We start from the raw sequence: 27017 nt of genomic DNA, 5'->3' as shown, positions 1-27017 counted from the left end.
ATCATGGTGTCCCGTTGTGCCAGAAGCAGTTTAGTCTTGCTAGCCACATGACCCAGAAAGATGTGTGGACAAATGCCGGCTCCCTCGGCCTGAAAGCGATATGAGCGCTGCAACCCCATAGTCACCTTTGACTGGACTTAACTGTCCAGGGGTCCTTTACCTTTTTCTTTTTACTAGCATGCTTTCCCATTAAACCACTGCTTAGGGCAGCAATGGGGAGCTTGCTCTCCTTCATATGCCATTGGATTCAGCCCCAGCCAGCTCAGCCCATGGTCAGAGATGGTGGGATTTGCTGTTCGACATCAACCCGAGGGGAGAAAATTCCCCTACCCTTGTCCTGGGGTTTCTTCCTCCCCCCTTCAGAGCCCTTTATCAGGCATTGCTTGCCTTTGGCTTTGGGCTGGAAGCCAGCTTATGCCTTCCTCGTCAGCATGCGGCGTCCTTCTTTCACATTGGGATTCTGCAAGTTTGCTTCGGCTGGGCGTACTTGGGATTCACACGTGGCTACTTCCATGAACTGGCAATTCTTAGTTCTTGGGGGTAACCTTTTGCCTTCTGCCTTCAACACGTAGCCAATCCCGTGGTTTGTGCATTTTCATTTAAGCGCTGCACCAAGTCTGTGCAGCTCTGATAAGTGAGCTAAAGCCTCGCCCAAACATGTAACACAGCAAGGCGATGTCTCTGCCATCGGCTATGTCCTGTATGTTGCGTATTTAGAACTGCAGTGAGCTCTCATGAATTACAATTACAATCCTATGGTCAGCTATACATACACTTTATTGATTCAACAGCATCTGTCCAATACAGTGGTACCTCGGGTTACATACGCTTCAGGTTACATACTCCGCTAACCCAGAAATAGTGCTTCAGGTTAAGAACTTTGCTTCAGGATGAGAAGAGAAATTGTGCTCCGGTGGCGCGGCAGCAGCTAAAGTGGTGCTTCAGGTTAAGAACAGTTTCAGGTTAAGTACAGACCTCCGGAATGAATTAAGTACTTAACCCGAGGTACCAAGGTATACGGTTATGGTGAACTTGTTTCCAGATTGTAAATTCTTGTCTAGAGAAAGCAGCACCATCCATTTTGTTGGGAGCTGCCCAGAGTGGCTGGGGAAACCCAGCCAGATGGGCAGGATATGAATAAATTCTTATTCTTATTCTTATTCTTATTCCACACACTAGAGGAAAATATCAGTGGGGAGAAGTACCAAATATATCTGGGTGGGAGAACAAGAATCCCTAAACACCAACAGCCCAATCAGGGCCTGACTTTAAATGGTGGTCACACATTGACTGGTGAGGGAGAAATAAAAAACTGGGGGGGATGAAATGGAATATCCTGAAAAAGGGCATGGCTGGTTGGAACTCTGATCAGGAGCACTAACACTGCAAGATTTTGTTGCAGGTCCCACTTGCACTTACAAAATTTGGATGCACCTAACTGTTAAAAAGTCTCCTCTAGGAAACCTGTTGTACAGATGTCAAGGTTCGTGGCTGGAGCAGGTCTGGGATGACTCGCAAGGTGGTTGTGAAGTAAGCTCTTTATTCAAGGAAGCAAAACAGCTCAGGCCTAGTGAGCACAGGAACTCTTCCCAGCAGATCTTGCTCCTATGAGGCAGTTGTGAGGCAGCTTCCTGACTCTATTCCTTCCCAAGCAGCCTGAGACTGACACCTTGTGTGTCTCTTCTCCACCCTCTTCTGTAAGTTCTGGGAGGCCAGGGGGACAGGGGAGCTAGTCACAGCAGGAGGGGCATACCTCCTGGTTGTTTCTTCAGCAGCCTGCCTCATCTGTGCCTCTTGGCCCTTCTCCTCTCCAGCCTCTGCTTCTGCCACTGCTTCTGCACTGCTCTCTGCCACCAACTCTTCCCACTCACTAAACCCTGTTACCTCTTCAACTTCCGGCACCTGCTCCTCCCAGTCTGCTCCCACTGACCAATTATCATTGTCCCACCACCAACCGACTGCCTCTGAGCCATCTTCCCTTGAGGGTTCCCTAGCTAGTGCCTCCCACCACTCCTCTATATCCAGCCAGTCCATGACAATAGAACATACATCCTGTTATGTTCGCACCAAGTTTACTTGGAGGTTAGGCTCTGCATAGCCTTTGTGGAACATGCATTCTGATTTGTTTGAGGAGCAGCTATGCATCAGGGAACATTCCTCCTGGTTTGCTTGTGGCAGGTTAATATGCCTTCCCATTATTCATTCAACCCACATTTTTCAGTGGCTTTCCACACTAGTTTCCTAACTGCAAAAGGTCCTTTAAAAATGGTTTTGTTGTGCTGGGAGGACAGAGCACTGCTGATTTTAATTATTTTGATTTTAATTTTTTGTTATTTTTCAGATGATATTAGGTGCATTTGAGAAAACCACTGTTCCAACAATATATTGTATAAAACAAACAACTTGCCTTGGTATTTATACAGATTTGTTTCATGCTGAATAATAAAGTTTAATCATTTTTAAATTCCAAAATATCCCTGTTTTCAACTTGCATTTTACTGATTATTTTAAGGCATGTTTTATTTTATTTTTTTGTAAACCACTTGGAGATTCCATTTCCAATCAAATAGTTCATAGATATTGTTAAATTAAACTAAATAAAAATAAGTGCACAAATGAAATAGATAAAAACAATTGTGCAAAGCTAGACTTCCAGCATGTGGTTGAGTCCTTCCTATGAAATAGTGACAGTATGGAGGCACTCAGAGTGTTAGAACCTGTTTAAAAATAGCAGCTGCATAAAAAAAGTAGACAACTATCCATATCTTCTGAATTGCTAAGCTCATTTTTTATAACACGGTTGCCTTCTGGAAACCTTTGCAGCAGACTTTTTTCTACCTTGTTTTTCTGGTTGTCCTAAATTTTGGGCAAGATCTCTGCAAATGCTCCACTTCTCCTTAGGCTTGAAGACCTCCACTTCGTATTGATTTGGAGTCTGATGTTGACATCTGACTAGAGTAAGCATGTGGATTTCAAATTTTTTTTGTTCTAAGTCCTGTGATAATTGTGATAATGAACAAATGTTGACTGTGGAGACATGAGTAACTGGAGAAGAGGTATTTAGATGGTTTGTCTAGCTCATGACAAGCTCGGGACCTCTAAAGCAAAGCAAGTGCACCTATCTTTTACTGTTAAGTGTTGGAAGGTTTGCCATGTTTTTTAAGGGGTCTGTTCTGTGTCTCCTGGAGCTATCCATTCCTCTTATCGCTCTGCCTTTGAGTTGGCTGGCTTCCATATGCAGTGGCTCACAGTCAAGTTAACTTCTTGCCCTCCAATTGTCCTTTCCCTTCTGGCTTCTCCTTTCTCTCTCCCACAATGTGTTTGCAAGTTCATGCTCTTATCTTCTGCAGCATTTCTCTAGGAAGAGCGTTACTGGATGAATGCTGAAGCCCGGCTGAAGTAGCAGGATGCCAATGGCTGGGACTAATGGAAAGCAACACAATACTGTTATCAGGCCTGCATAGCTTGTGACCACATGGAACACGGCTCCCCAGATATGCTTGGTGGCTCAGTAGGGGCTCACTAAAATAATATTGCGGAGTTGGGAAAAATTGAGAAAAGGACAACTGAAAGGGGACATGTCATGACAGAAGTTTATAAAGTTATGCGTAGCATGGAGAAAGTGCGAAAAGAATAGCTTTTCTCTCTTCAATATATTTTTTTTAAAAAATAAATTTATTTATTTGGTTTTTCAGATTACAATTTTACAGTCATATGTCCAGCATACAACATAAAAGCAAGATTCCAATGAATCTTTTGGACTCCCCTCTCCCCTTTGTGGGTTCTAGTGTTAATCATTTCCTTCTGCATCTTTTATAATAATCCAAATCTTTTATCTCTCCATTGTATCCAAAATTCAGCATTAAACTGCAAGTGATACTCCAATCTGACTAACGATTTTAACTGTTTACAATGATCTTTAAGATAAGTTATAATTTTTCCCCATTCCTTATTAAAAAATTTGGTCTTCCTGATTTCTGATTCTTCCAATCATTTTAGCCATTTTGGCATAATCTATCAATTTGATCTGCCATTCTACTCTGGTAGGGACTTTATCTTCTTTCCATCTCTGGGCCAATAACATCTATGCAGCCGTGGTCACATACATAAATAGTCTTTTCTGCTCCCTTGGGATTTTGGCACGTACTCTTCAAAACATTGTGGACATCCAATGAAACATATACCCTTCAACAGTTCTCCGATGAAAATAGGGATGTCCTATTCAATTGTTGTTGTTGGTACCCCACCCATCTGACTGGGTTGCATTATATTCTTCTTCTTTAGCGATCACTTGTAGCCGAGTAAGATTCTCTTCCATAAACACGGTTTTAACACTGAATCTGTAAGTGACTGTGGAGGCCAATTCTGGATCCACACGTCCTTCCACAGTGGGGACATAGGTTTCTGGGCGGGAGTTGATCACAGTGAGGGTTTCCCAAGCATGCCTTCCTCTTAGTACGTTTCTCCCTTTAGTCCTGAGTTTGAGTGTCTTCAAAGTCCAGGACACCTTTGGTAAAGGCTGCTCCCCAACAGGAGCACTCACAGGCCTGTGTTTCCCAGATGTCGGTGTTTATGCTACATTTTAAAAAAATTGCCTTGAGAGAATCTTTAAACCTCTTTTGTTGACCACCAGCATTACGCTTTCCATTTTTAAGTTTGGAATAGAGTAGTTGTTTTGGAAGATGATGATCAGGCACAACCAGTCAAATGAAGTTGATGTTGAGGAATCATTGCTTCGACATTGGTGATCTTTGCTTCTTCCAGTACACTGGCATTAGTTCGCCTGTCTTCCCAAGCGATGGACTCTTTCGAGGAGTTGCATTATATTATAGTTAGACTTTGATTGGAGCAATCCTTAACATGCCTGTAATGTTATTCCTATTTTGCCCATGGGGCAAGGGCAGGGGAAATAAGATTTGAACTAGCAGGCAGAGGGTAAACTAGTATCACAAGTTTCTTAAAGCAGAGATGGAGACTCTGTGGTGCGTCTGGAGACATTTTGGACCATTTGCTATCCTGGCTGGGGTTGATAGGAGCTGGGAGTCCAACAACAGCTGGAAGAGTAGAGGTTCTTCACCCAGGTCTTAATGCATTTATGTGGGGTTTGTTGTCTGCTTGTTTGGTTGTACAGTGGTACCTCTGGTTGCAAATGGGATCCATTCTGGAGGCCCGTTCGCAATATAAAAAGCCCGCAACCTGAAGTGCCATATCTGTGTGGTGTGATTTGGTGCTTGTGCACATGTGTGAAGCACAATTTAGTGCTTCTGCGCATGCATGAGCGGCGAAACCCGGAAGTAACCCTTTCCAGTACTTCCGGGTTGCAGCGGGATGCAACCTGAAAGAAAGTACAGCGGTACCTCAGGTTACATACACTTCAGGTTACATACACTTCAGGTTACAGACTCCACTAACCCAGAAATAGTACCTCGGGTTAAGAACTTTGCTTCAGGATGAGAACAGAAAGCATGCTTTTGCGGCGTCGTGGCAGCAGGAGGTGGGGTTAAGAACAGTTTCAGGTTAAGATACGGATGTCCGAAACGAATTAAGTACTTAAGGTACCACTGTAACATGAAGCAAACGTAACATGAGGTATGACTGTAAGTCGCTTTGAGTTGCCCAAGACAAGAGATAAAGTGACTAACAAATTCATAATTAATAGTAATACCCAGTGCTTTTTTTCTAAAAAAAAAATGTTTAGGGGTACTCTCATTTTAACTCAAGAAAATCACCATTTTACAGTTCAAATCGGGGGAAATAAATACAGTAAATGGACAAAAGTACAAAGATTCACAAAATGTTTAGAGGTATGCATACCCCTGCGTACCCCCAGAAAAAAGCACTGATAATACCCCTCTAGTTACCTCTTTCCCCCTCTCCTGGCTCAGAATGCCTCCATCCCCCCGGCCCCTGTGTAAAATCCTTGTTCCAACAGCTTTTTGCACACACAGCATTGAAGAAGACAAAAAGCTTTCATTTCAGGCAGGATTACATGAGGAAACACTATTATTTGCAAGGCTGGGGCTTATGTGGTCACTCTTACAGTTTCAGGCTACTGTCAGAACAAAGATACATGGTAAGATTCATGCGCTGTGCTTCTAGTTCATTGTTTCCACAAGCCCCAAACTAAACAGTTTACTGGAAGAGATTCCCCCCCCCCCCCTGAATGGAGTGAGCCCTACCCAGGCTACCCACAGTGCAAAACTGAGTTTCCAAAACAAAATGTTTCACCTCCACCTCCCGATCTGTGTGACAGCTCTAAGTCAGAATGCACAACATTTTCCACGCTGGTGAATTTCCCATGTCCCAGTTCAACAAGGGCAAGTTTGAAACAGGCCTTTTCCCCAGAAGCTAAAGTACCAGCTCTTATTAGCTCATCTAGTAGCGGAAAGACGAAAACATGCATTGTGCTCAGGGCCCTGGTAGCACAGGGAGGTGAAAGGGGGTGAGCAATGGAATACTTGCCCAGAGCACACAAGCACATATTATTCATCCTGTCTCCCCATCCTTTACAGAGGAGCACACGTCTTCTACTGCAAACTTTCAAAGCTCTCCTGGGGCTGCCAGCTCATTGCCAGGGGTTGGGCTTGCTCTAGCGAAAGGTATTTGAAGATTATGGGTTTGAAGGGGTTCCATTCATATCCTTGCATGCTGATTTCTCCCCTGTCTGCAGCCCTAATTCAGGCATTCTTACTGCCAGGTTGGTCATCACAGAAGAAGTTGGGAGGTGTCACAGGAGGGGGGATTATTTATTTATTTATTTATTTATTTATTTATTTATTTCCCACCCATCTTGCTGGGCTTGCCCAGCCACTCTGGGTGGTTCCCAACAGTATATTAAAAACACGATAAAACATCAAACATTAAAAGCTTTCCTAAACAAGGCCACTGCATTCTGAATTATCTGTAGTATCCGGGTTCCCTTCAAAGGTAGCCCCATGTAGAGCGTGTTGCAGTAGTCCAAGCAGGAGATAACTAGAGCATGCACCACTCTGGTGAGACAGTCTGCGAGCAGGTGGGGCCTCAGCCTGTGTACCAGATGGAGCTGGTAGACATCTGCCCTGGACACAGAATTGACCTGCGCCTCCATGGACAGCTGTGAGGTCAAGCAGACCTGCCCACTATCTGTCGCATGAGCGTCAATGTGTCAGAGCCTCCACAGATATGCCTACATGTGTGACCTGAAACCCAGTTTAATCAGGATTCTGTGTCACGGGAAAGCCTGCATGCCTACAGATGCATAGACAAGGGCTCAGTCAAAGGCAGTTGTGTCTTTTGTGTGAAGGCTCCAGCGTGGAGGATTACTCCTCAGCATGCTATGGGAGGAAGAATGCCCAAAATCGGACCCATAAGATTAGAACTTATCAAGTGATCTCTCCATTCTACACAAACAATTCTAATATCTCAGTCAGTGGTTTCACTCACAAATAAGATAATCCTGCAATGGTAGTTCAAATCCTAGGTAACTCGGGGTACACCCTTGGATTTTCCAATTAAGATGCAGCTTCCTGTGGAGTCTATGCTAGGAGAAGAACTGTAGCTCACTGGTAGAGCATAAGCTTTTCAACCCTAAGTTCCTAAAGCCGCAATCTCTGGCATCTTCCGTTAATAGGCTCACATGTGATGGGAAAATCCTCTATCTGAGACCAGGGAGAACCAGGGCTAATCAAGAGTAGACCAGGGTGAAGAACCTGTGGCCCTTCAGATGATGTCAGATTACAACTGGGGGATGCAGGGGACACTGTGGTCTAAAGCACTGAGCCTCTTGGGCTTGCCGTTCAGTGGTTCAAATCCCCGTGACGGAGTGAGCTCCCGTTGCTCTGTCCTAGCTTCTGCCAACCTAGCAGTTCAAAAGTACACCAGTGCAAGTAGATAAATAGGTACCGCTCTGGCGGGAAGGTAAATGGCATTTCCATGCACTCTGGTTTCTGTCACGATGTTCCATTGCACCAGAGGTGGTTTAGTCATGCTGACCACATGACTCAGTAAGATGTCTATGCACAAATGCCAGCTACCCCGCCTGAAATTGAAATGAGCGACATAGTTGCCTTTGACTTGACTGAACCGTCCAGGGGCCCTTTACCTTTCTTTTACCTAGACTTCAACTCCCATAATCCTTGACCTTTGACTATGCTGGCTGTGACTGATGGGAATTATTGTCCAACAACATCACAGACTCCCCATTCCTGGTGTAGACAGCACTGGCCAAATGGAGTGATCTCCTGGTATGTCCCTATGTCCCACTCTCTCTATCCATGTTGCTATGTTCCTATGTTCCACTATCTCTGTAGAATGTGCCTCTGTGACCCATGTTTGCAAGCATGCTACATTTTAGATGTATAATTAAACATGTGGATGAAGTGGCCATCCCTTTTCATAGTTGGCTTGATTGTTATGCTAAATGATGGCTGGATTATTGTAGCAAACTGAAAACAGGGGCTGCCTTGGCACCTAACTGCTGGTGATTAGTAAACGGAAAATATTGTTTCAGAACTCTATATTCATGAGATGAGCCTCCCTAGATCAAAAAGATAAAAGGATTTTAGCATCTCCAGTTTTCAAAAGCCAAGTAAAAATGAATAAATCTGATTGTGGCATAACTTGGCAGTGACTCACCCTCAGTCCAGGACTAGTCAGGTGATAGCCAGTAAACCAGCAAGGATCAAACTGGGAATAGACAATGCATTTCTCATGTGATTGCCTATTCTGGGCTTCTTGCCAATTTAAGTCCTCTCTCTCCCTTCCTGGAGTGCCATTCTCCACCCATGAGTTTCCATGTAGCTCATAGAGGGGGAATCTCTTCCCCTTCAGATATAGTTGGACTGCAAATCCCATTGTGCCTGACTACTCAACATCTGGTTGTGGCTGATGGCAATTGATGTCCAACAACATTGAATGACTGGGTTCCGCATCCTTGATGTAGATGCCAACAGGTACTGATAGTGATGATCCATCACTACTTCTTCTTCTTCTTCTTCTTCTTCTTCTTCTTCTTCTTCTTCTTCTTCTTCTTCTTCTTCTGTGATCCCTTGTAGCTGAGTAAGATTGTCTTCCATAAACACGGTTTTAACAGTGAGTCCATAAGTGACTGTGGAGGCCAATTCTAGATCCACACATCCTTCCACAGTGGGGACATAAGTTTCTGGGTGGGAGTTGATCACAGTGAGGGTTTGCCAAGTGTGCCTTCCTCCTAGCACGTTTCTCCCTTGCATCCTGAGTTTAAGTGTCTTCAAAGCCCAGGACACCTTTGGTAAAGGCTGTTCTCCAACTGGAGCGCTCGCAGGCTGGTGTTTCCCAGTTGTCGGTGTTTATACTACATTTTTAAAGATTTGTCAATAAACCTCTTTTGTTGACCACCAGCATTACACTTTCCATTTTTAAGTTTGAAATAGAGTTGTTGCTTTGGAAGACAATAATCAGGCATCCACAGAACATGACAAGTCCAACAAGGTTGATGTTGGAGAATCATTGTTCGACGCTGGTAATCTTTGCTTCTTCCAGTACACAGGCATTAGTTTGCCTGTCTTCCCAAGTGATGGGTAAATTTTTTCAGGGACCCCATTAATGGATGACAAGGGGACGATCCAGAAAGTGAGATGATCCATCTACCATGAACTGTTCTCCTTCAAACAGGCTAACAGTGAAGATAGTCATACCAAGTGTCTTGACACAGTGGTTTGATCTTTAATGCACACACATTAGTCCCTCAAATCTAGTGTTTCAGTGCTTCATATTTGTATCCCTGGCAAGCCTCTTGCCGCATACTTTAGAATAATTGCCCTCAGCCTAATTAGTTTATTCCCATACTGTAGCAAATTCAAAAGTCACTGCACATTGAAGACAGGGCGAAGGTTCTCCAAATACACCCAGTGAAGTGTACTTTGATTATGTGAATACATAATTCATGGTCCTAAGGCAGATTTGTAGATTGAGAAACTAGATCTGTGTAAAATGACAGTTCTCACGGGGGTGGAGTGTTACAGGAGAAGACTATTCAGAGAAGACCCCGTGGTAGCTTGTGGGCTGAGGATTTCATAAACTGGAATTCATAAGCCAACGTCAAGCTGTGATTTCTTATCCTGGCTCATTTGGAAGCCACTAGCAATAGTTTACTGATTCACACGTAAGGGAAACTACATGTGACTTCCTTGCTCATGTCATGCTTGTGCAGGGGGGAGAGGTTGTGTGTGTTTGCATGGTGTTTGTGCGTACATTGACTTATGTATCCAGACTTTGAATGTCTGAACCCTGAATCTGTGTATTCTGGGATGCATTGTTTCATTTAGATGGTGAGCCTTTTTTATGTGAAGGTAGAATTCCCTTAGGAGGAATTGTAGACTGCATGGACAACCTCTCTCTTTTTTCTCTTTTCTCTCTTCTCTCTCTCTTCTCTCTTTTCCTCTTTCCTCCCTAAATTTCTGATTGAGAGGGATAGATCTGTCTTGCAAGAAGTCTGACTTGCTCTCAGAGCTCTTCCCTCACTCCTCCTTTCATCACTTTGTAAATTTAAGCCTTGCTCCCATTCCCCTCTCCAGCCTGCTCCCTCCACTCATGTGAAGTTAGGCTATGGGTCACAGGTTCCCCCTTCCTGGTTTAATCACTCAGCTTCTTATATTTGCTATGGTACTTCTATATAGCATCACAAGTTGAGATGGTGGCTCTCTAGCCTAGAACTCAATGAGGTGCTCATCCTTGCCTGGACTTTACCACCCGCAGGTGAGAGCTCATATGATGGAACTCTCCTCTATACAGAAAACACAATTTCCCACACATAGAAAACAAGCATCTCAAGTTAAAAAATAGGCCCCACCTCCTAGATTTACATTTTTATGGTACAGGGGTTCTTAAAAAAATAATAATTAAATTGTATGAGCTTTCACCACATACTGAAAGTGGCCACCTTAGTGAGAACAGTGCCTTAGACAAACATTGTATTGATCGCAACTCTCATTCAAGCATTCTTTATTATTATTACTTTTTAGGGGGTTGGGGGGTCTAAATCTTGCCTTCATCTGAAGCATGGATTCCTGGTGGTATACTTAAAAGTAAGAAATTAATACATTTTAAAATAATGATGATGATAATGATGTCTGAGAAATAATTCTGTAGCAATCAGAGCTGCGAAAAGACTCATGGATGAGGAATGTGGATGTGGAAGAACAATGTTACAGAATAAATCTACTTCTCCTTGAATAACTAAACCGTTTCTGGCACACAGAACGCTGTCTATTTTTGTTCTGAGTGATAGCTTGACAGCTAAGCAAACTTAAATGTTCTTTAGCTGGCAAATGTCACCAGTTCTCTCCTTCACCCCCTCCCGTTGCATAAGATGATCCACTTATGAGTTTATTTCCAACTCAATTTCAACATCTCTCTCATATATCCACATAATTAAAAACTGGAATAAAGTAGCATTATATGAGTGCAGCTAGGATTCTGCCCAGAAGTGATTATCAGGGTCAAGAGGTTAGCCCTGGACTTGGGATACCTCAAGGATTTTTTAAAATCATTAATATTATTTTGCATTTGTAGAGTGTAAAATGTGTCTGCTTTTCCTTTATGAGTTGTATAAATTAGCATTATATCACTGAGTAACCATACCAGATAGAGAGGTTCGTAGTTAATGTAGGACATTCACTGCCATAACATATAGGATTACAGGAAGCTAGCTTATATTGAGTCAGATAGTTGGTCTATTTAGCTCAGTATTGTCTTCACTGACTGGTTTCAGAGATGGAGTCTTTCCCACCCTTCTGGAAGACCTCAAGGATTGAATCAGGACATGCAAAGCAGATGTTCTGCCATGGAGCTATGGCTCTTCCATTTATGTGGATCAGACCAAAGAACCATCTAGGCTAGCATTCTGTTTAGGCAATGTCCAACCAGATGGTCCTTGAGAAGCCCATAAGCAGGGCATGAATCCTATCTCCATCCCCTGTGATGATGGCTGCAGGCGTAGGTGGCTTGTAAAACAGGATTAGAAAAACACTTACAGAGGGTCAATCAGTGGGCAGCAAATACCAGTTTCCAAAGAATACCCAGTGTAAGTGATGTGTTGCCCTCATACCCAGTAGAATTCCTGGAAGTATCTGAGATCCAGCTCCAAGGGCCTTCTGGCAGTTCCCTGCCTGCGAGAAGTGAGGTTACAGGGAACCAGGCAGAGGTAGTGGTGCCCTCCCATCAGACGCCAGGGAAATAAACAACTATCTGACTTTTAGAAGACATCTGAAGGCAGCCCTGTTTAAGGAAGTTTTTAATGTTTGATGTTTGGTTGTGCTTTTAATTCTTTTGGGAGCTGCCCAGAGTGGCTGGGGAAACCCAGCCAGATGGGTGAGTGGGATATAAATAATAAATTATTATTGTTGTTGTGGTGGTGGTGGTGGTTGTTGTTGGCCAATGTCTAGATAAGTACTATGGACCCCCTGCTTTTCAAAGCCAAGCCATGGACCCCCTCTTTTGAAAAGAAGAAGAAGATATCTCTATGGTAGTTTTGGTTTTGTGAATGGTGCCACAGACCCCCTGGGTGGGTTACATTGGTCCCCTGGGGTCCACAGATGACCAATTGGGAATCACTGGTGTAGAAAGAATGCTAGTTCTATTCAGTAGACCTGTTACAATCTTAACAGCATAATCTTATGCATGTATGCTCAGAAGTTCCAGAGGGTGGCAACATGAGAATGGGCTTTTTCTGCAGTGGCTCCCTGTTTGTGGAATGCACTCTCCAGGGAGGTTCGGCTGACACCTTCACTATACCACATTGACCTGAATATTAACCACCCTTTTTTTCCAAATTCTGACCATGAAAAGTTAAAGTGCGGCTTAAATTCTCAACCTTGCAAAAATTGGCTTTTACAATATCACTGCTGAAACAGACATATGGTAAAATGGAACAAAAAAAATGTTTTTTTGCTGATTTGCGAGCTTGAGACTGTTGTGCAATTAATTCTAATGTCATTCACCACTTTCCCCATTTTTTTACAGTGCAGTATTGATTTTTTATTTGTATTTACAGTGCTACGAACAGGTGTTTAACCCACTTGTGGGTCCTCCCTAATACCTGTAGGATTTTCTTCTACATTTGCCATTTACCGGTGTGAGTGCCTGCCAAATTTTAAGGGAGTGGCTCATATTCGAGTATTGTCTTTTTTTCTCTCTCCCCCCCCCTTGAATTTTAAAGGTGAGGCTTAAATTCAGATGTGGCTTATATTCAGGCCAATACGGTACATCTTTGGGCATTCCTCTTCAACCAGTCCTTTGGCTGATTAACAGTTCTGAGCCACCCTGAGATCTACAGGCATAGGGTGGTATACAAATCTAATAAATAAACATATGTTTGCATGTTTGTGGGATGTGGGTGGCTTATTATTATTATTATTATTATTATTATTATTATTATGGACGTAGGTGGCGCTGTGGGTTAAACCACAGAGCCTAGGACTTGCCGATCAGAAGGTCGGAAGTTCAAATCCCTGCGACGGGGTGAGCTCCCATTGCTCAGTCCCTGCTCCTACCAACCTAGCAGTTCGAAAGCACGTCAAAGTGCAAGTAGATAAATAGGTACCGCTCTGGCGGGAAGGTAAACGGCGTTTCCATATGCTGCTCTGGTTCACCAGAAGCGGCTTAGTCATGCTGGCCACATGACCAGGAAGCTGTACACCGGCTCCCTCGGCCAATAAAGCGAGATGAACGCCGCAACCCCAGAGTCGGCCACGACTGGACCTAATGGTCAGGGGTCCCTTTACCTTTTTATTACCATTATGTACTTCATGGTTTTATTCTGTGAACCACCCAAAAATCTTTGGATGAAGGGCGGTATACAAAAATTAATAAATAAAATAAATAAAAGTAAGCTCCATTGATTTCAGTGAGGCTTACCGCTTCCAGGCGAAGTGGGTATTGAGTTGCAGCCTAGGTCACCAATAGCAACTTCTAGGCAAGGGTGATTAATGTTCCTAGAGCCATAGACTCATAGAATTGTAGAGCTGGAGGGAACCCAAGGTTCATCTAGTCCAGGCATAGGTAAACTTGGCCTTCCAGATATTATGAGACTACAGTTCCTATCACCCCTGACCACTGGTCCTGTTAGCTAGGGATGATGGAAGTTGTAGTCCCAAAACATCTGGAGGGCCGAGTTTGCCTATGCCTGACCTAGTCCAATCTCATTTCTTGTAACGTGAAGCCATTGGTTCAAGTCCTGCCCTTCCAGAGTAGGGATAGGCTGAAAGCTATCCACTGAGACGATACTGTTCAACCTGAATCAACTGAGCCTATGAATATTGAAGTTCTATTTACTGTATACTCAGTTTATAACAACTTGGAGGACAGAAGCCATTCTTCAGCATGTTTGCTGTTGTCTGAAAGGGTATGGGGAGCCTACTGCCACCCAGATGTGGCTGGACTACAACTCCCATTAACCATTGGTCACAATGGGAGTTGGAGTCCAGAAACACCTGGAGGACCACAGGCACTTTGACCCTGGTCAAAGTATACAGTATACATCAACACTCTTCACGTGTGAAATCATCCCTGAATCTTGGTGAAGGAAAGAGGCCCTCTGCAAGGAGAGAAAGTTGTTGTTCATTTGAAGGATAAGACCTCCTTTGAAGGGTTATTCAAATAATATCTCTTCACATTCTGTTTAAGCATATGCATTTTTTTAACGGGAGCCAGACTCTTCTGCCTGGGGTGTTGCACTTTGAAAATGTGCTCGGAAACACCTTTTCTGGGAGATTTTGTTTTGTCCCTTTGAAAAGTACAGAATGAATAATTCAAAGAGTAGACTTGAAGTAGCATCATCTGCTCAGATCCAGATCATTGGTCCATCTCAGTATTCTCTGCACATCAGTAGGCAGTTGCTCTGGCAGGGATCTTTTCAGACCCGTCCATCTAAAATGGTGTCCTCTGAAGACCACTGAAAAGATGTACAGTGGTACCTTGGTAGTCGAACAGCTTGGCTCCTGAACAAATCGGCTCCTGAACACCACAAACCTGGAAGTGAGTGTTCCGGTTTGTGGATGTTTTTGGGAAGCCGAACGTCCAATGCTGCTTCCGCAGCTTCTGATTGAGTGCAGGAAGCTCCTGCAGCCAATCGGAAGCCACACCTTGGTTTTCAAACCATTTTGGGAGTCAAACAGACTCCCAGAATGGATTAAGTTCAAGAACCAATGTACGGCTGTACTTCATTTCTAGCTCAATCAAGTCTAGCTGCAAATTTGAGAGTCAAAATGCAGGAATCATATAAAAATTGAGGAGAACAAATGGACAACTGAGCAGATTTGTGCCTGATTGTTGTTATGGTTGTTGTTGACAGTACAGCGTGTACATAGAGAGGCAGGTGGATGGGGGCCTTTGCCAACCAATGCCAGCTTTGGAAGCGCATGGGGTGTACATAAGCAAGGAGAGAAGCCAAATTTAACAGCTGGTTTGCCGCCACTTGAATGTCAATGGAGCCACTCCATTTGGCATGTGTTCCACATCCTTTTTTCATTATGACTGACTCTCCCGGCTTCATCAACCAGTTCACAAGTTGCAAAGCTAGGGGCACCATTTCAGCCTTTTGGGAGGGAGAGCATGCAAGCAAGGCCTAAGCGTATCTCCCATTTACAACTACCGGTGATTTGTTTTCCTGTTTAGATCTGTGAATGCTGAAGTGTACTAGGGGGACTAGGCTAGTCTCCTAAATGTTCCCTGTAAATCAGAGTATTAAAGTATCAAATCCCGGAGCCCCTTTCCCAAAGCCTGGGAAAATTCTGCCTGGCTTAGGGAGGGAGACACTATACTCACACCCAAAACATCAGGATCATAGCTGTCAACCGTCCCTTATTTGGCGGGAAACTCCCTTATCCCAGCACCATGTCCCGCTGCTGTCCCGGATTGATGATATCCCGTAAATTTCCCGGGTTTCAAAGGAAGCAGCTCCTCTCCCTCCCTCCCTGCCGGCCAGGGAGGAGGGAGGCTCCAACTGTGTTGCTTGGCTGCATTGCTCACCCAATAAGGAGTCTAAGAACGACTGGGGGGGGTGGAGCTTGCATGCTTTGTGCCAATCAAATCGGCCACGTTGCCTGGGGACTCACCTTTGCTCAGTGCTTTCCAGTGGAGAGGTGACGTGGTTTTCCTTGCTGCACCCCCTTTGCTGGGTTGCTGCACTGTGGGAACCACCGCTTGAGGCTTCGTTTGGCTGCTGGCTGGGCTTTCTGCCTTTGGCTCAGAGGGGCTCAGAAGTTGAACATACCTGTGCTCGGAGTTGGATGGATACGTCATTGACGGCCCACTCACCCTTGCCGGGGCAAAGGTCTGTCTGGAGCGGGGACACATGGTGGGGGAAAAAAAAGAAATAATAATAATAACAACAACAATAATAAAAATAAAATAATCCCTTATTTTGGCTGCTGATCCCTTATTTTCGAGGCTGCTGGTTCCTTATTTTCAAATCTGTAAGTTGACAGCTATGATCAAGATGTCATGACGTAACACACATGACGTCTATTCCCCCCATCACCCTTGCAAGCTGGCACCCCTGTCTCTAACCTACCCCCCAAAAAATCATTGCACACCACTGCTGATAACCACTACATTCTTCCAAAGATACGGTGTATCTCACCGTTTTTCCAAGGAATTCAAGATGGTCTACATAGTTCTCTTTCCTGTGAGGTAGATTTAAAATCACCCATCCTACAAAAATACCCTGGGCCATTTTTCTTCTTAATGCCACTGCATATGGACCACTGTTACTACCCCAAATTTCACCCTCGTAGAGCTAGGAGATTGACAGATGTCTTGGAATATGTCTTAAAGTCCAGAGCTGAGGGACTATGATGATGGATTTTCTGGTACCTCCTTAACTATTTTCCCATGTGGTTTCTCCTTCCCCATCAATGCTCCTTTCAGATGCAACAGCTGTAGAGGAGATTCCACATGGATGTAGGAGATAAGGACCAGGAATCTTGAAATACTTAACTTTTTGTTTACAAGGTAAGTTTCTTTTACCCTTCAGTTTCGCAACAAAAACTTTAAGGCTGCAAAGCCATAGTCACTTACCTGGGACTCAGCCCTGTCAGACAAAATGGGACCTGTTCTCAAGTAAAAATGGGGAAGAAACTCATTTGGGACACATTTTAATGTTGGTCTACAAAAGTCACAATTTCTAGGCCAGCACCTGTACTGAAAGGCAGCTCTCCTTTGAAATCTGCACTGGTCCAGAACTGTGTAGAGCAATGAAAAGTGCCCACACCTACATCAATATTAGTGAAAATACAAAAGTGAATTTTACTGATGAGAAAGTGCAAGCAGAAATGCATTTTCCAAAAGAAATGTGTGTATTAGGATAAATGAGTATGAGGATGCATGTGAATTTTCATGCAGACTTTTTAAATTTAAAAATGCAAACATAGGCAGAAATGTGGCGAACCAAATTTAAGATAGGAAAATTATAAGATTGCACTATAAATACTATTATTTCAGCATGAGGTCAAAATAAAAGACCATTTAAAAAAAAAAATGTAATCTCTACTGCTCCAAATCATGAGTTGAGTATTTTTTTTAATTTTATGGTTTTGGGAGCTGGCAGTGAATAACAGTTGCATGTGTCAGGGCTCTTATTTACTTCCAGCCAGCTGCTATCTCCGCAGTAGTTTGTAAGCAGTCTTTTCAGTTATAGCTTTGCCTTTTGGAGACGGTGAAATGCCCTTCTAAGTCAATATTCCTCTCTGTTTTTCATTGCATGCTAAGGCCGCCCCTAAACCTGAACCAACAAATATCCAGATATGTAAACTGGGGAAGGGCCATAGATAATACTGAGTGGGATGGACCAATGGTTTGGCTCAGTACAAGGCAGCTTCCTATGTTCCTAGCTGTTATGTACTGAGTTGAATAGGATCCAAAATGCAGCAGTCTGATTGGTCCTAGAACAATAGGATTCAGAATGCATCAGTCTCATTGGTCCTAGAACAATAGGATCCAGAATGCAGCAGTCTGATTGGTCCTAGAACAATAGAATCCAGAATGCAGCAGTCTGATTGGTCCACAGGAGCCACCCAATCCAACTCCAGGCGGAAGTGAATCCGCAACCTGATTGGCCTACAGGAGAATCCCAGAATTAGCCAATCACCTGGGGCCCATTGTGTAAATAATGTATATAAAGCAGACATTTCAGGGGAACTTCCATTCCTCACTACTATGAGCTGAATAAAGAGCATGAAATCCTCTCTCGACTCTGAGCATATTTCACTAACTGAGGTTTTTCAGTCTTGTCCCTCCCCATGGATTGCACCTCTTTCCCACCATGGTTGCATCCTCTCCTCACTAGGGAAAGGCTAATGGAGTATCCTGCTGTTGGGCCACCAACTTACCCCAGTCACAGGAGAAGGAAAATACAGGGGGAAGAGGTGGCAGTGGTTGCAAACAGTGGAGCCAGCAGAGAAGAACATGACTGGAGATCTTTAGCAAGTGTTCGACTTGCTGCCAGTATATGTCTGACAATTCAGGATTTCAAGGAGGGCTAGAGTACATCTGAAGAACATCATTGAAGCACTGTTTTTCATCTTAGGCCAGTCTTTGGCTTCAATCAGACTCAGCCACATGAATCACAATGACCGCTCCCCACTTAAAACGGGGGGCGCCCTTTGCGGGGACGCGTGCAGCCCTGGATCTGGAGTGGCCCCATAAGCATAGGCTTTGCCTTCCCTCAGGTGGGATACCTGGAGGTCCCCGCCTACCCCAGTGAGTTGTCCAATCCCACCTGGGGGAAGCGTTGCCAGGGAAACCAGGCCAGGTAGGGGGATGGATTACCTGCCCACACAATAGAGGGTGGATCTTAATTGGTAATCCTCACTTGGCTCCAGAGCTTCTCCCACCCTACCCACCCTCAGTTAATGTCTTCTTTTGCAGGTTAACTTTTCTTCATAGGTTTTGCAGGTTAACCTGTCTCCACAGGTATGCGGGCGCTGCTACGATAAGGTCACTGTTAAAGGGCCGGAAAGGAATTTCCCTGCATTGGCAGGTTTCGCCTTTCCTGTAGCAAAACGTCACAACTTTGGCGGTATCAGGCCTTGGGCGGAATCCTTTAGTCCATCTTCCTCTTTGCGGCGGCGATACCAGGGTTCCCCGTTAAAGGGGTTTTTGAAGGGAGGCTTTGGCCGTACGCCGAAAGGTCGTCATTGCTCTCCCCTGCGGCGGCGTAACAGGGGCGACCATCTCTGCTTGAACATATGTTCTCCAGAGCCGGCCCATCCCCCCCCCACACACTGGATAACCCTGATGCTCCCTAGGTCCCCGGCTGGGGACTAGGGAGGGAGAACGCCCAATGCCTGAGCCAAGGTCTACCCACATTTGAAATTTAATAAAGTTGTGGCCAATTTAATCCCATAGCACGTTGTCTAGAGTCGTTATTCCACATGATGGGGGGGACCACTCGGGATCTGGGGACTGTCCACGCAATGATCATTTACAGCTGCTTTCACCATGCCTTCCACATGTTTTAGTGTGCCTTTTACCAACTTCCATTGGTAGAAAAAAGCTACAGCTGTTCATAGTTAGCTTGACCGCACATGTTCTTGTGCTGGTAACCTCTCAGTTGGATTACTGCAACACACTCTAGGTGGGGCTGCCCTTGGAGGTGGTCTGGAGGCGGCAACTGGGGCAGAAGGCAGCAGCTGGGTTGCTTGTGGGGGAAACAATCAGCAGTTTATAACACATTATTGAAGGATTTCTGCTGGCTGCCAATTTGCCACCAGGGCAAGTTCAAGGAATTGGTACTAACGTGTAAGGCACAGGATACTTGAGAGATCACGGATGCGGGTGGCGCTGTGGTCTAAACCACTGAGCCTCTTGGGTTGGTGGTTTGAATCCCCGCGATGGGGTGAGCTCCCATTGCTTTGCCCCAGCTCCTGCCAACCTAGCAGTTCAAAAGCACGCCAGGTACTGCTGCGGCAGGAAGGTAAACGGTGTTTCAATGCAATCTGGTTTCCCAGTGTCCCATAGCACCAGAAGCGGTTTAGTCATGCTGGCACATGACCCAGAAAGCTGTCTGTGGACAAACACCAGCTCCCTCAGCCTGAAAGTGAGATGAGCGCCACAATCCCATAGTCACCTTTGACTGGACTTAACCATCAAGGGGTCCTTTACTTTTTTTTACCTTACTTGAGAGCTCATCCTATGCACCCAGCAGATCACTGCAGCCTGCAGGACAGTTTTCTCTGCAAGTTATAAAGCTCTCCTAAGCCCACTCCACAATAACTGTGAGCAGGGCTTTTAAAGTAGCTACTTCGATTCTGTGGAATGTTAAGAAAAGAACAGTAGTCCACTACTGGCATTTTCCAGAAACTATTGAAGACATTGCTATAGCAGACTTTCCTGGCTGGATAAATGGGTCTTTGCCATGAGTGGCAACTTTGTATGGTTTTAGCTTTGTTTTAAATGAATTTAAACGGCCTCGATCCAGTATACCTGAAGGAGCATCTCCACCCCCATCATTTTGCCCGGACGCTGAGGTCCAGCGCCGAGGGCCTTCTGGCGGTTCCCTCATTGCGAGAAGCAAAGCTACAGGGAACCAGGCAGAGGGCCTTCTCGGTAGTGGCGCCCACCCTGTGGAACGCCCTTCCAGCAGATGTCAAAGCGATAAACAACTACCTGACATTCAGAAGACATCTTAAGGCAGCCCTGTTCAGGGAAGTTTTTAACGTGTGATATTTTACCGTATTTTTGGTTTCTATGGAAGCCGCCCAGAGTGGCTGGGGAGGCCCAGCCAAATGGGCGGGGTATAAATAAATTATTATTATTATTATTATTATTATTATTATTATTATTATTATTTGCTGTTGTTGTTGATGATGATTTTAATCTTTTGTTGTTGAAACGAGTATGGTGCTTTTCATTATCTTTAGTGTATGTAGCCTTGAGATGGTTGCTTAGCAGGCAGGCAATCAATCAGTCAATAATAATAATGCTGATACCATAATATAAAAAATTAGAAATCACTTGAAAGTACCAAATGGGCCTAGGGTTAAATTAGGATTTAATTAAATAAACGGGATTCAGAACAGTAAGAAAAGTGAATAAGTTAGATAAGTTAGTAGTTGGAAATATTTTTGTTTAAGAATGATATTGGAAAGCTGTTACATTCAGATACAAGGAAATTCAGAAGGGAGGGATTTGAGGAAGTCAATTAACAATGTAAACAAAATTCGGTTTTCAAGGGATATGGGATAAAAATTACGTGTTTTACTGTTGTGGTTTTGGTTCTGTTGTTTTTTTAGTATTGTAATGTATTGTTTTTTCTCTTTCTTATGTTTCTCTGTTTTTGTTTTTCTTTTTTGTTATGTTGTATTTATTATAATTGTGAAAATTTAATAAATTTTTTGAATAATAATAATAATAATAATAATAATGCTGATGCCGTAGATATACAGAGAAATAGACAACGTGGTGGTGGCAAATAGCCAGACTCTGAGCAGCAGCAGTGCTGCTGCTGCTTGCTAGAATAGAGTAGGGGGCAGGAGAAAGGCAAGGCGGGGGGCCCATTTCCCTCCCCGCATGAGGAACCCCTCTCACCCTTTGGACCCCCAGGCAAACACAGGGATTTACTTTGCCTTCTGAATTTTATGCCCCCCTGTCCTGGTAAGTAGCAGTGACACTGCTGTCAGTGGGAGGGGGGTCATAACTGTTGTGTCCTCACCGCCAGTCGCTCCTGCATATATACGTGGCAACATGGCCTCTGTCCATTAACACTTTTGCTACACTAAATAAAAGGTAAAGGGACCCCTGACCATTAGGTCCGGTCAAGGATGACTCTGGGGTCATCCCGCTTTACTGGCCGAGGGAGCCAGCGTACAGCTTCCAGGTCATGTGGCCAGCATGACTAAGCCGCTTCTGGCGAACCAGAGCAGTGCACAGAAACACTGTTTACCTTCCCGCCAGAGCGGTACCTATTTATCTACTTGCACTATGTGCTTTTGAACCGCTAGGTTGGCAGGAGCAGGGACTGAGCAAAGGGAGCTCACCCCTCGCGGGGATTCAAACCGCCGACCTTCTGATTGGCAAGCCTTAGGCTCTGTGGTTTAACCCACAGTGCCACCCACATTGCTACACTAAATATATCAGTATAAATGCATTTTGCCTCACAGCTCTCTGTTTAGTGTTCCCTACAACACTTAGCTATCTCACTGGAATAGTTAGGCCTATGTCATTCAAGCCGCAGTCTGGGGTAGCTTAGCTGCAACCCTTCGTATTTTATTGGACACCGACTGCATCAGGCCCTGGCAGCATGGGCGATAGTCAGCGATGGCAGGAATTGTGTTCCATTGACATCTAGAAGACCAAGGGTTGTTTCCCTGCTCTGATCCTGTTCATCAGAAGCTTTCTTTAGTTGTTTTTAATTTTTTTAAGCAGTGGAGCAAGATAACTAGTTCCAGGAGAAAAGCTCTGTTTAAATGATGGCTTCTACATCATTTTACGATGCATGCAGGCATCGGCACAATAACCCAGGGCAAACTGACCCAGTCTGTGACTGAAGGCAACCGTTGCTTTGGAAACCGTAACGTATCTCCCAGGTGTGAAACATTAAGTTGCAGTTCTTAGCAACACACTGCTCCCTCCCCTCCATTTTTTTTTTAATCCTTTCCCACATAAGAACCCTAAACTGTGTACGGGGAAGATTATAATACATCTCTTTCCTCAGTGGTAGAGCATATGCTTTGGAGAACGTCCCGGGTTCAGTCTCTGGCATCTGCAAGTACAACTGAAACCCCTGGCCATAACCCTGAAGAAGAGATAGTAGCGAGTTAGATGGATTAATGGCCCGATGCAATGTACAGTCATTCCTTGTGTTCTTAGATTTGTCATATGAGGGAGAATTCAGAAACACCATTGCCACCTGCATTTGAAGCCTTAAAATTTAAAATTTGATCACCTCCGTAAATCAGCTTTTTATTGCCTTTAGGGGAGGGGGTGGAGTTTTTGAAACATCTGAGAACTAGTTCAATGGCAGCCCTAGTTCTGGCACAAGTGTTTCATAGCTCCTTCTAGGCTTACCTTTGTGACATGGGTGGCGCTGTGGTCTAAACCACTGAGCCTCTTAGGCTTGCCAATCAGAAGGTTGGCGGTTTGCATCCATGCAATGTGGTGAACTCCTGTTGCTCTTTCCACAGGGATGTTAGGCTGGCCTCAGCCAGAGCCAGGGCTTTTTCGGCCGTGGCTCCGATCTGGTGGAACGCTCTGTCACAAGAGACTAGGGTCCTGTGGGACTTGACATCTTTCCACAGGGCCTGAAAGACAGAGCTGTTCCACCAGGCCTTTGACCAAGGCACAATCTGACCCCCTCCTTCGGTAATCCACATAGAACTCTAGCCCAATGGTTGCTATTAATTTGATTTTGAATTGATTTTAGAATGCATTTCAATTAATTGATTGTGATTTTATGTAAACTGAGCCCGGCTTCGGCTGGGGAGGGCGGGATATAAATATATTATTATTATTATTATTATTATTATTATTATTATTATTATTATTATTATTTCCCAGCTCCTGCCAACCTAGCAGTTTGAAAGCACGCCAGTGCAAGTAGATAAATAGGTACTGCTGCGGCAGGAAGGCAAATGGCGTTTCCATGCACTCTGATTTCTGTTACGGCCTGAAGCAGTTTAGTCATGCTGGCCACATGACACAGAAAGCTGTCTGTGGACAAAGGCCAGCCCTCTCAGCCTGAAAGCAAGATGAGTGCTCCAACCCTATAGTTGCCTTTGACTGGACTTAACTGTCCAGGGGTCCTTTCCTCCCCCTTTTTTTTACCCTCATAACACATCCGGGAGACTAGTCCATTTTACAGAAATACAATGGAAGCATTAGGACAGTGATGGCCCTCCAGGTGATATTGTGCTCCAGCTTTTCTTATCAAATCCAGTCATCATGGCCAATGCTCACAGATGCCCAAGAGGACAACTTTATTCCATGAACTTTTCCAAGTGAAACAGTAGCGGCACAATCACCAAAGATGATAAAGCATCTCAAGATTAGTGTATCAGGGCAGCTGAACGGGGAATGCTGCCTGCAAGTCATTCTGCATTTCACCTAAGCTTCCATTTCAACAGTTCCACTTTCCTTCTGTGCCCAGACCTTTATCGATGAGCAATCCACAGAATGTTAAGGGTGGATCAGCAACAGACTTAGCTACTTCCATTGGTTCCCATTGAAATCAACAGAACTTCAGATATGGCCAACCTCTCCCCTTGATTGTAGTGATACAATCTGGATCTACAATGGTACCTTGGTTCTCAAACTTAAACCGTTCCGGGAGTCTGTTCCAAAGCCAAAGCGTTCCAAAACCAAGGCACATTTTCCCTTAGAAAGTAATGCAAAATGGCTTAATCTGTTCCAGACTTTTAAAAACAACCCCTAAAACAGCAATTTAACCTGAATTTTACTATCTAATGAGACCATTGATCCATAAAATGAAAGTAATAACCAATGTACTGTACTAGAAACTAAATAAGTATTCTACATGATTAAAATTAAATTCAATGACTTATAGTCATTGTTTGGATGGGTTTTTTTATCCATTTCCACAGTCACACTATCAATCAATCAGTAGTTGAACTGGGTTCCACACAGCCACAAAAACAAACTAACTGAAAAAGCCTCAAAAACAAAAACATAAAATAAATAGCAGAAACAAAAGTGCCAAATACAGTGGTACCTTGGTTCTTGGATTTAATTTGTTCCAGAAGTCCATTTGACTTCCGAAATGTTTGAAAACCAAGGCACAGCTTCTGATTGTTGCAGGTGCCTTGGGAACAATAGCTGACAGTTCGGCTTCTGAAAAACGTTTGAAAACACTTCCGAGTTTTCAGCGTTTGGGAACCAAGGCATTTGAGAACCAAGGTACCACTGTATATTGTAATATACTTGAGAAAGTTCTAACTTTCTCCATGTTACTCCAAGCACTTTTAAAAGAAAAAGACACAACGCGCTTTTCAGATATGGCACTATTGCTGGAAGCATCATTTGTTATTTTAAAACTCTTTCCTTTTAAATTGCCAAGGGAAAGTCAGGGACCATGTAAGGCAAAAGCAATTTTTTAAAAAAGGTGCTGTGTGTGTTTTATTTTTAAACAAATTCTCAACCACGTTAATGTGATATCTGTGTTACCTTGGGCAGCAGACAGTTACTGAGCCCTCTCTCCTCGTAAAATGTCATTATTTACACAAGCTGCGCAATCAGATTGAATTGAAATCTATGTTATAAGATCTGCAGCACGGGGTGAAGAGGGGAGTCGCATTCAAACTGGCCTGGAATTAGACATTATTGCTGCCTCATTACACATAATTTCACCAAGCGCTCATTGAAACCAAGAGGATAAAGATCACAAGCTTGCCACAGAGGGCTCTGTACAGATGTGACTTTTTAAATACTGCGATGTCCAAACCCACACAATTATCACAGCAAACGTCTGCTTCTGACGGACGGCATTAGCTTCAGAAGAATTGTAGGTGCGTCGGAGATGTCAGAGTGTGGCTAGGCCTGTCTTTCCAGTGCCGAGTAATTTCTGTCCAGAACGCAGCCTATTATCAACCCCAGTTTGCAAATAGAGGGGATCAAGGCATATTGATGAAAGTGTGTCTTCTTCTACAAAGCGTACGGTCGAGAAAATACTATGGAATGGCTCTATACCGATACGTATCTATTCCTTCCTCATCCTTCCTACCCTCCCTTAGGGATATGTGCTAGTTTTAAAATGAATTGGGGGAGGGGTATGAAATGGACCAGTCCCATTTGTTTCTGTTGGGGGGGTGGGGAATCAGGAGAAATGGAAACAAAATAATTAAAAAATATGTTCATTTTTTCATTTGTTTTTGCTTCCCATTGAAACAGTGAGTCAACTAATTTGTGTGTCTTATTGGACTGCTGATGAAATGGCAGCCCCTGTCATTTCTCTCTGAAATGTGACGTGAATGATTGATGCCTCAAAGGGGTAGTAGAACACCTGGGAAAGCAACCTGGGCAGAGAGATTATAATTGGACTATTGACCTTGGAGGGAGAGGGTTAAACACTCCCTACTGTTGCTGTAACATTCAGAACCTCCCACTCCAACATTTAATTTAGCCTCTAGTTCCACATACCTAAGGGAACGAGAGAGAGAGAGAGAGAGAGAGAGAGAGAGATTTCCCTTAAGTATGTGAAACTAGAGGCTAAATGATAAACAGTGATACCTCAGGTTACAGACGCTCCAGGTTACAAACTCCGCTAACCCAGAAATAGTACCTCGGGTTGAGAACTTTGCTTCAGGATGAGAACAAAAATCATGCGGTGGCAGCGGGAGGCCGCATTAGCTAAAGTGGTACCTCGGGTTAAGAACAGATCTCCAGAACTAATGAAGTTCTTAACCCGAGGTACCACTGTGTGTGTGTATATATATATATCATCTATCTATCTATGCAGGTTTTGGTGTCCTCGGGTGTCTTCCCGTGTAAAAGTTGGGGTGTCTAGGCGACGTTTCGACGAGGTCTCACTCGTCATCTTCAGGCTGGTGCTTTCGGCTTCTTGTTACTGGAACAGAGCGGGATCTCAATGTTTGAGTTCATATAAATACTGTAGAGGGGGTGTGGTGTCTAGCCTCCAATGTTCTGGGCAGAGAGGAAGTTCCCAGGCTAGTGTGCCTTTTCTTCTTTTGTTCCTTAATTACTTGAGAGATACCTTGAGTGATTTCTTGAGTGATATCCTGAGTACCACTTAGGTGGGTCATTAGGTGTGGATTAGTTGCTAAAGTCTTTGTGTCTTGACCTCTTGAACTTTGTGAAGAGTTTTCCTGAGAAGATGGCTGTATTGCACTTAGTTGTGCTTTGGCTTGGCTTCGTGTATAGGGGCGAGCTGTGGTTTTGTGGCTTGTGTCAGCCAGATCTGTGTAGGGATTGCAGGGGGGTGCAGCATCCGGAGGTGCCACCATGGATTGGCTACTGGATGGTGTCAGTAATTCATCTGTGGAGAGGGTCTGGGTTTGGGTCTGGTGTGGTTGATTGGTGTTGGCGTTCTG

At 44.2% G+C, this 27017-nt stretch overlaps 2 protein-coding genes across 5 annotated transcripts in view; one reads left to right on the top strand and one right to left on the bottom strand.

The window, feature by feature from the left end:
• The window catches only part of PLCB4 (phospholipase C beta 4), a 665275-nt gene that overhangs the window by 307612 nt on the left and 330646 nt on the right, over nt 1-27017 (bottom strand). The gene's annotated exons all lie outside the window — the stretch shown is intronic.
• PAK5 (p21 (RAC1) activated kinase 5) overlaps nt 1-27017 on the top strand; it is a 264301-nt gene that overhangs the window by 6146 nt on the left and 231138 nt on the right. For 2 of the 4 annotated variants that reach the window (XM_083730255.1, XM_083730253.1), the window contains exon 2: nt 16885-16968. The exons of the other annotated variants lie outside the window; for them this stretch is intronic. The gene's annotated coding sequence lies outside the window, so the exon portion shown is untranslated. The remainder of the gene's footprint in view (nt 1-16884; nt 16969-27017) is intronic. 4 annotated transcript variants of the gene reach the window in all.

Source organism: Podarcis gaigeae (genome assembly GCF_964106915.1).
Source record: "Podarcis gaigeae genome assembly, chromosome: 3".
NCBI classification, from domain to species: Eukaryota; Metazoa; Chordata; class Lepidosauria; order Squamata; family Lacertidae; genus Podarcis; species Podarcis gaigeae.
The sequence above is the reverse complement of the archived record's forward strand: the minus strand, read 5'-3'. Positions and strand labels throughout refer to the sequence as shown.